The following is a 10678-nucleotide window of genomic DNA, read 5'->3' on the forward strand; positions in this document are numbered from 1 at the left end:
AGTGCACAGGCTTATTGCAGTGGCTTCTCCTGTTGCAGAGCATGGGCTCTAGGCACGCGGGCTTCAGTAGTTGTGGCACGCGGGCTCCGTAATTGTGGCTCACGGGCTCTAGAGCACAGGCTCAGTAGTTGTGGCAGACGAGCTTAGCTGCTCTGCAGCATGTGGGTTCTTCCTGGACCAGGGCTCAAACCCGTGTGCCCTGAATTGGCAGGTGGATTCTTAACCACTGCGCCACCAGGAAAGTCCAAACTCATTGTCTTATTGACTAAAAGCACCATCAGCAAAGTTTGATCTCCTACCTCTTACCATTTACAAAAAGTAAATTTCAGATGGATTGTGGATCTAAATGAGAAAGACAAAACAATAAAACTTTGAGAAGATGATATATAGGAAAATATCTTTATGATTTGGAGGAAAGAAAAGATTTCTGAAACCAGATACAAACTAGCAGTTAACCCCAAAGGAGAAGATTGACAAACTAAACTATATTAAAATGAGGAACTTCTAGTAATCAAAATACACTATAAGAGAGTAAAAGCAAGTCACAGAACAGAGGAAGATATTTGCTACCCATGTAATGTACATAATGCTTCTTTCCAGAATATAAAAACAATTGTTACAAATCAAGAAAAAAGACAGGCAGCCAACAGAAAAATAGGCATACAGGCATCACACTCACACACACACACACACACACACACACACACTAAATGACTAATAAACATATAAAAAGATGCTTACCCTCAATGTTCAGAGAAATGCACATCAGTGCCACAATGAGATATCTCTACACATTCACCAAATGACTAAAGTTAAGAGGTTGACAATACCAAGTGTTGAAAAGATTGTGGATTAACTGGAACTCTTAAACTAGAACTGGCGTCATAGGCATGTAACCTGTACAATTGCATAGGGCCCTGCTTTCAGAAGGACCTTGCATTTGACTTAATGTTCAACTGTCGCCATTTTGCAATTCTTCATAATTTTTCCTTTGAACTTGTGTTTTATAGGTGAAAGCACAACGGAGCATGAGCAGAAGAGTTACACACAATATATAAGTGTGTACACTCTTCCTTGCCAACCATTTGCATTTAGCATTCAGGCAGCCCCATTAGTGCAGAATTCTATTAGACCTGTAATGCATGGGAGTTAGGCTAGATTGAAAACCAGTACAAGATGAAATTCCCTGGTGGTCCAGTGGTTAGGACTCTGTGCTCTCACTGCCGAGGGCCCGGTTCAATCCCTGGTACGGGAACTAAGACCCCACAAGCCTCACGGCATGGCCAAAAAAAAAAGGAAAAAGCAAAACAAAACAGTACAATATAAATGCGTTACATCTGCAGCTTAGTAAAGAGAAAGGGAGGGAGGGTGCAGACAGCTGAAAGAGGCCAAGCTTTCCTTACCAACCAGAACTTACTTTGCAGAAAGAATGGTGTTCTAAGAAACATGAACGACAAAGGAATCCTACCATAACTTTAAAAATTTGTGTTACTTCCCAGCATTAGCCAACCACTTACACTGTAAACGAAGATACAGAAGGAAAGAGAGATAGCACAACTATAGTTTCTTTTCCCTTTAGTCCATCCTTATCCGGAAGCTGAAGGTAGAGAGTGTTGGTAGATTGTGCACATATCAGGAAATGAAATAAAAACATTTTGAGTTAATTTCATGCAGCTTTTCCACAGTTGAAGTAAGAATGAAATACATAAGCATGTACAAGCTATGAAATACAAATTATGTAATTTTGATGATTCCACACATGAGTTTGCATTTAAAACTGGCATTGCAAAAACAAAAAACAAAAAAAACTGGCATTGCACAATATAAAGATCAATGGTAAAACGTGTGCTAATAACTTTAAATGATATTTTTTTCTTTACTTAAAATGACATTAAATAGCAAGTTAAAAAATCATGGCAAGTCAAGAGACTGCAAAAGAAACAAAAAAGCTTTCTGTTTTAGTACATTTAATGGGACCTCTCCTTGCCTTTTAAACAAGGGGCCCCGCATGTTTATTTTGCACTGGGCTCCACATATTATGTAGCTGGCTCTGCTAGTGCGACTGTATATGGGGAAAGCCCTTTGGAAAATTGTTTGCCAATATCCACCAAAGCTGAACATACACAACAAGGTCTATGACTCAGCAATTCCACTTCTACATGGAGCATACCCTCAACAGAAATGCATACATATATTTGTAAAAGATATAGAAACAACCCAACTGACCAACTAGAAACAACCCAACTGACCACTGTTGGTAAAATGGATTAAAAAATTGTGGTATATTCATATAATTGCATAGTTTCTACAATGAAAATGAAAAAATTACTACTATATACAACATGAATGAACTTCACAAACCTAATGTTAAGCAAAAGAAACCAAATACAAAGAATATGCACTATGAGATTCTATGTAAAGTTAAAAAGCAAGCAAAAGGGGACTTCCCTGGCGGCGCAGTGGTTAAGAATCCGCCTGTCAATGCAGGGGATACGGGTTCGAGCCCTGGTCTGGGAAGATCCCACATGCCACGGAGCAACTAAGCCCATGTGCCACAACTACTGAGCCTGCGCTCTAGGGCCCGCGAGCCACAACTGCTGAGCCCACACGCCTAGAGCCCGTGCTCCGCAACAAGAGAAGCCACCGCAATGAGAAGCCCGCATGCAGCAACAAAGACCCAATGCAGCCAATAATTAATTAATTAATTAATTAATTTTTAAAAAGCAAGCAAAATTAACCTGTGGTCTTAGACATCAGGAAATTATCTTTGGGGAGTAAGAAGGGATAAGAACTGGGAGAAGGCACTTAGAAGGACTTCTGGGATGGCTGATTACATATGGTTACTTGTGATAATGTAGCAAGCTGTTTATACTGAGGGTTGTGTACTGTTTTGTGTATTATACTAAAATTTTTAAATTGTGTTTTTAAAAGTGACAAAAGTTATTTGCTCCCTCTCAGTTTAGATAAGAAAGTTATCTTATGACAATAAAGCACTTAATTGCAGATATGGAATCCAATAACTCAGTATCCTCTATTTTTTTTAAGCTTATATTTTCAAGAACAAGTTTATTTGTTGTTGTTGGGTTTTGTATTGTTTTGGTTTTGGTTTTGGTTTTTTTTTGGCCACACGGCTTGTGGGATCTAGTTCCCTGACCAGGGATTGAACACCAGCCTTTGGCAGTGAGAGCACAAAGCTCTAACCACTGTACCACCAGGGAATTCCCTCCTCTATTCCTTTAAAGCTGCAATTACAAAGAAAGTGCTTTGTAAATAAAGTCACTAATCTAAACAAATTTCAGTGGTTTTAAAGACCTATCTGCATCTCTCCTCTTCCTGCATCTTTCCTCTTCTTTCTTACTGTCTCTTCTTCTTTCTCCCCTCCTTTTCACTTAATATGTTTGTTCTACCAACTACAGGCTAAAATCTCTTCTAGATTATTCCCAGACTATAATAATTCTATCCTATTCCTAGATTGACTCGAAAACCTTTTCTTTTTTTTTGGCTTTTAGATAATAATCTGCGTTCGACATTGAAGGAAGTAGAGACTTAAGCTGCTACTATCTTAAAATTTTTTTTTAATCTTTAGAGTTTTATCTACAACTCAAGTTTAGGGACCAGAACAGTAGAGGTTTACAAATCTCATGAATTACAGAAAAAGAGCATGGGCTTTTAGAGCTAAATAAATTTGAGTCTGAATCCTAGCTCAATCACTCACTAACTTTCAAGCACCCAAACTTATATCTCCAGGCCTAGATTTTTTTCTACTGTAAACTAAGAATCAGAACACCTAAACTGTGGGTTTACTGGAGTATTAACATATGTAACGTTGGAGACAACATGTGTAAAGCACTTAGCTCTGTGATAGCAGGTGCTCTACTATCTCACCCTCACTGAATCTAAATAGGTAGGATTTGAGAGTTATTGAGGAATGGGGAGAATGTTAGAAGGAGGGAGGAAAAGCAGGCATTAAGCATGGCTAGAGGTAGAAATGAACACAACCATGAAACAGACTTTAGAGAAACTTGAATAGTAGGACTTTATTATGTAATAGAGAGTCACTAAGGAAGTAATGTGATGAAATCTCTGTTTAATGTAGATTAATTTGGAAATAAAATGGATTGGGAGAAAGCTAGGCTAGAGAAGCAACACAGTTTTGAGGTTAAGCCTCAGTTTCCTCGTCTGTAAGATGCAGATGGCACAGATACGTACTTCAAGGAGCCCTCATGTGAATACATATGTGTGGTATAATAAAAAATGTATTTTGTTTTTGTTCTCGGTTCCTGGCACAGAGCTTCAAAAAACCTTGGAATTTCTGGAGTGATCAGAGTATCTTTTGTTATTCACAAAGAACCCCTTTCCTCCATATCTGAATTTATGCTAATTCATGAGGTGACTTAGGTGGGCCTTGAGATAGTTACAAGGAAAGGGCTGGCCAAACCAGAAAGACCAAGCTTGTGATTAGAGGGTTGGAACTTTCAGCCACACCCTCCTAGATCTTGAATTCAATCAAGTGGTCGATGATTTAATCGATCATGCTTATGTAACAAAATCCTAGATAAAAACTCTGAAACAGTGAGGCTCTGGGAGCTTGTTGGTTGATGAAAGCATCCGTGTCCTGGGAGGATGGTACACCTGGAGGGGACAAGGAAGCTCAGGACCCTTCTAGACCCTGTTGTGCTGTTTACCTCTTCATCTTGCTATTCATTTGTGTCCTTCATAATAAAATGGTCATCATAAGTATAGTGTTTTCCTGAGTTCTGTGAGTCATTCTAGTGAATTATCAAATTGGTGGGGGCTGGATTCTGGGAACTCTCAAATATGTAGTCAAATAGGCAGAAATACAGGTAGATTTGGGATACCTGAGACTTGCAGCTGGCATCTGAAGTGGGGTCAGTCATGTAGAACTAAGCCCTTAACTTGAAGGACCTGTATTAACTCTGGGTAGTTAGTGTCAGAAATGAAGGCCTTTGACCTTAACTTGTGGGGTCCATGCTAACTCCAGTAGTGAGTATTAGAATTAGATTGACCTGTAATACACTCAGTTGGTATCAGCATATTGTAGTTGGAACACAGTATGTAAAGTACTGACACAGTGCCCAGTACAGAGGAAGTGCTCAATAAATGATAGCTGTAATTATTATTGGCTAGAGGCAAAATCATCACTTTTTTCATTTGTTAGACATTTGTTGAGTAATTACCCTGTGCCAAGCAGTATGCAAGGTACCCAAAGATGACTAGGGCTGTCCCACTACACTCCAACCCTCAACAAGCCCACGGGGAAATAACAACAACAACAAAAAGTGATGATGGAAATAAGTACTGAGTGCTATAGAACCAAAAAAGGAATGATTAACTTTGGGGAGGTTATAAATGGCCTCATAGAGTGTTTTAGTTTGCTAGGGCTGCTGTAACAAATTACCACAAACTGGGGTTTAAAACAATAGATGTTTCTTTTCTCACAGCTCTGGAGGCCACAAGTCAGAAATCCAGGTGTCAGTGGGGTTAGTTCCTTCTAGAAGCTCTTAGAATCTGTTCCATGTCTCTCCAGTGGCACTAGGCCTTCTACCTTCTGTGTCTCTATGTCTAAATCTCCCTCTTCTTATAAGGACACCAGTCACTGGATTAAGGCCCACCCTCATCCAGTAAGACCCCATCTTAATTTGATTGTATCTGCAAAGACTTTATTTCCAATTATGGTCACACTTAGAGGTACCAAGGGTTAGGATTTAAGCACATATTTTGGTATTACACAAGTCAATTTACAACACAGAGGTGGTGACTTCTCAACTGGTCTCAGTGGATAAGTAGGGGTTCACCAGGCAAGAGATGCTCAAAAAACACAAACATGAAATAACTAGTAAAGACAAATTGGAAAAGACTCAGACACTTGTGAGAGACATTACAGAAGAAAAAATTTTGTGACTTATCAAATATAGCACCTAGCACAATGTCTGACACAGCAGTTGCTCAGAAAATTCTTTTGAATATATCAATCAATTAATCAAAATTACTAAGAGTTCCCTTGGCCATGTCACCAGAAACAAGGAGTTGATTTTTCAGAAAATGATCAGTTTGGGGCATGTTGATTTGAGATGAAAGCAAAAAACTGAAATGAAATAAATAAATTCTGGAGACAGGAGTGAGAAGGGAGTCTGCAGGGCGGGCTAGGGCTGAAGACACAAATATTGGTGTGCGGTTTGCAGGGCAGAAATTGAGACACAGAAAAATCCCCTACGACCCACAGATATATATATATGAGTGTAGTCCACATAGAGATAATAGATGAAAATGAAATTATATGAAATCTCCAACTGGAATAAAAATATCCAAGAATTCAGCCTGTGGGTGCATAGTACAGGCCAGAGGAAGAGTCAGTTAGGAAAACAGAAGAAACAATCACGAATATAGGAAGAAAATACCAAGCATCATCACAGAGGAAAAAAAGGCAAAAATTCAAGAAAGATGATGTGATGAGAGTCTAATGCTCAGAATAAGCCCTGAGGCCATTTGATCTGAAAAATTACTAGTATCTTTAGACCCAAATATGCTGGATATTTTCATATACAGACTTGTTATTGCTTTCATTATCAAGACACCAGATTAAAATGCAAGCTTTCATTTTTCTTTCAAAAGTTCAGAACAATGAAATAAATTCAGTACAGGAACAAGAGGAACTATGACCACTATGAAAGGCTACACAATGTAGATAACTAATGACCAAGTGTTGTTAGGATGTGTACTCTGAAACCTGATGATGTGGCATTGTTTCTTGAATTTACGTGCAGAGGGTTTCTTATGAACTGAAATCTGTGTCATTCCCCCCACCCCAATTCATATATTGAAGCCCTAACCCCCAGTATGGCTGAATTCGGAGAAGGGGTTTCTAAGGAGGCAATTAAGGTTAATGAGGTCATAGGGTGTGCTGAAGAACGGAAGGGACAAAAAGTATCCACTGAACTGAGAATGCATTTTGAGACTGAAAAATGAGGCAGGCAGCTCTATACACTCGATGGATCAGTTTATTACAGGGTAACTTACTCACAGGGTGTGATTAGTTGGACAACAATCTGGAAGCATTCAAAGCTGCACTCCACACAGCTGAGGGGCCATTGGGACAATTTTATAGGGTTATGGGGGTAGGTGCTTGGAAACAGGATGTGTACTCCTAAAACAAGATTTATGAAGGGGTAACTAGTCTCGAGGGCACAGGGAATACGTCAGCAACATTTTTCATCATTTGGGGACTAACAGAGCATAGAGGCCACCTGGACCTAATGATCACTAAACAATATCTAATAACTACAAAGCCCTTGATGACAGAAAAGAGATTCACTACACAGTACAGCCCTAGGTAGGGTCAGTGGAAGGACAGGAGGAACTGAACAGGCCCAAGATGGCCCAGTTATGCTAACAGCCATGCAGGGTGGGGCCCTGATCAGATAGGATTAGTGTCTTTCTAAGAAGAGACACCAGAGTGTTGCCTCCCTCCCTCTTTCTCTCTCCCTCTCCCTCTCTCTGTTTGTGTGCATGCAAGTTAGGCAAAAGTTATTCTAGAAATACATTCTGGGATGAAAAATACTGTGAAAACAATTTGAAAAGGAAATAGTGAAATGGGATGAACCATAAAAGTGCTGGAAGAAATTATTTTCTATAGTTGAAGGTTTTCTAATCATAGAGATAACACGTTAACTTTAGTAAGTTTAGAAAACACAAAGTAAGAAAATAAAATCCCCCAAATCCTTTCTATCAACCCTAAAAGGATAATTGTTAAAATTTTAGTATTTATTATGTTGTGAAATAATAGATGTTTAGAAAAATGTTTTGATACCTTAAATGGGAAAAGGCTGAGTTACAAGACAATGCAACCCTAATGTTCTTTAAAAAAAAAAAAAAATATATATATATATATATATATATAGAGAGAGAGAGAGAGAGAGAGAGAGAGGGAGGGAGAGAGGGAGAACGAGAGAAGGAACTGGGGGAATAATTATTGCATGTTATTTTCGTGAGGTCATTTTGATGAAAGCCCAAGAAACCACTGAACTTTCACTTTTTAAAATTACCAAGTAATGCACACTACAAATGTTCTCACCCCATTATTGATCTTTACCCTATTCCTGAACCCCAGGGCACCTATGACCCTCTAGAATAAGGCTCAAGGATGAGATGAAACTCAAAGATGGGATAGGTTAGTGATCTTTGTTTCAAAAATTATTTCTGAAACCAGAAAATCCCCTACGACCCACAAGCCTGTGTGTCCTTTGAACATTCATCCTTAGGGATACTGGGTAAATAGCTGCCACCAAGATAGTTGTCTCATACATATTAAGAGCTGTTATTTGCCTCACCTGCTTTCTCTCACCTGTTTTTAGATTTCTGAGACTTTGATGCCCGTGCTTAGCTGGAGCTTCACCACTGATAATACCATGTATCTGTGCCATTGTCACTTTGGCCTTCAGGGTTTCCTCAGCATCTCCGTTTGTAATCTTTGCAGTTCATTACTCTTACCTCCAGCTGGGGTGGAAACACTTTCTTCTTCTAGGGTCCAAAACTTGAGGAGGAGGGGTGGCACTAGAGAGCATTCCGTGGCAAATGGCTAGGTCATAGTGTGAAGCAGTTTTGCGGTTTCATCACAGCCCTCTCTTCACTAGAAAGTATGTATGCTGGCAGTGGGTCTGAGTCTTCATGGATTCTGGTGCAGTCTCATGCACGTCTAGCGCAGTCTCAGGCACATCTCATGAACTTCACATTGCTTCCACCCACACTGCCAGAATCATTCTCTACTAGCATTCATTTTCTCTCAGCTACCCAGTTGTCTCTCTCTGCAATCCAGTTTCCATGCCTATCTCACATCCCACAGATATAGCTGTAAATGTACATTTGAACTCCAGTTTTGGATAGGGGTTAGTTTCCCTCCCATAGAGTTCAGGCCCTCAGCAAAATCAGGGAGTAATACCAAGTGTCTGTTCAGTGAATCAGGATGCATTTAGCTGCAAATGACAAGATCCTTGGTTTAAAAACTGATTTAATAAGGGAATTTATGTCATATAATTATAAGTCCGCAAGCAGGACATTCTCCAGGCATAAAACAAATGAGCAAGTTAATGACCTTATCAAGCATTTGGTTCCTTCTCTCACTAGACCATCCTTAAGACTCACTTCATTCTAATATTGATCTCTGTGTGGTTGCAGCTGCCGCCTGTTCTTATTCAGATCAAGAAAGAGACAAATCTGAATGAGATTTGGTTCCCACGGCCATAAATCATTGCCAATTCCAGTCACGTGCCAGCCTGAATCTGAGTACATGGACCATAGCAATTTTAAATATGGAGGTCAAGGTAGACCTTAGCCACATGGGAAGAGCATACCAGGCAAGAGAATAGCAGGTACAAAGGCTCTAATGAGGGATTCTGCCTGCTGTGTTCAAGGACCAGCAAGGAGTCAGTGTGGATATGCAGAATGAACAAGGAATCGTGATCAGAGGGTAACAGAGTGGAGGGGGAGTGGGAGAGAGAATGCAGCACGTATGAAGAATCTGATTTTTCTTCTGACTGCAATTAGAAGCCATTCTTGGTTTCTGAACAGAGGAGAGGCATAATCAGATTTGATTTAAAAAGATCAATCTGGCTGCAGTGTTGAGAAAAGCCTGTAGGAAGCAATAGTGAAAGCTACTTTTAGTTAAGAGACAACTACAGTGATCTGGATAAGACATAGTGATGACTCAAACCAGGATGGTGGTTGTGGAGGTGGAGAAAAGTGTCAGATTCTAAATATATTCTGAATAGAGTCAACAGGATTTGCTGGTGGATTGAACATGGGCTGTGAAGAAAAGGAGGAACCAAGGATGACTCTATAGTTTTTGGTTCAAGCTACTGGGAGGATGCAGTAACCTAGATGAGGAAGAATGTCGAAGGGCAAGTTCAGGAGGCATGATCAAGCGTTCAGTTTTGGACATGAGTCTGAAGTTCAAGAGAGAGGTCTGGGCTAAACAGGTACACTTGGCAATGCTAGGTAGATAGTTGGTATTTAAAGCCTCGAAACCACCTGAGATCACCAAGGGAGTGGGTGTCAATAGAGAGAACTATGGACTGAGCCCTGCGGCACTCCGACATTGAGTTAAGGGAGAAGTGGAGGAACAGCAAGGGAAGCTGAAGGGTGACCAATGAAGTCAGGGAAAATGTAACAGAATGTGGAAGATACATGAAGAAAGTGTACAAGAAGGAGGGGGTGATCAACCGTGTCAAAAACGACTAGTCAGTCAAGTAAGATGGGGACTGAAACTTGACTATTATCTTCAGCAGTGATATGGACATAGGTGACCCTGAAGAGAGCAGTTTTAATGGAGTAAGGTGGGACAGATGGCCCTAGTTACAGTGGATTTAAGAGAAAATAAAAGGAGAAAAATTAGAGATGAAATAGTCAACTCTTTACTACAAAAAGGAGCAAGGAAATGGGATGATTGTGGCATCAAAGGGGACAATGACATCAAAAAGGTTTTTTGGTTTGTTTTAAGACGGAAGAAATAACTTCATATTTGTATGCTGATAGAACTGATCCAGTAAACAGTGAGAAATTGTTGATTTTGCAGAGCGTGAGAACAGCTGCCCTTAATGTCTTTGAGTAGGGGACAGGAGATGTGACCTAGTGCCCAAGTGAAGAGATTAGATTTAGGAGCCTA

This window comes from Balaenoptera musculus, chromosome 10, assembly GCF_009873245.2.
Source record: "Balaenoptera musculus isolate JJ_BM4_2016_0621 chromosome 10, mBalMus1.pri.v3, whole genome shotgun sequence".
NCBI classification, from domain to species: domain Eukaryota; kingdom Metazoa; phylum Chordata; class Mammalia; order Artiodactyla; family Balaenopteridae; genus Balaenoptera; species Balaenoptera musculus.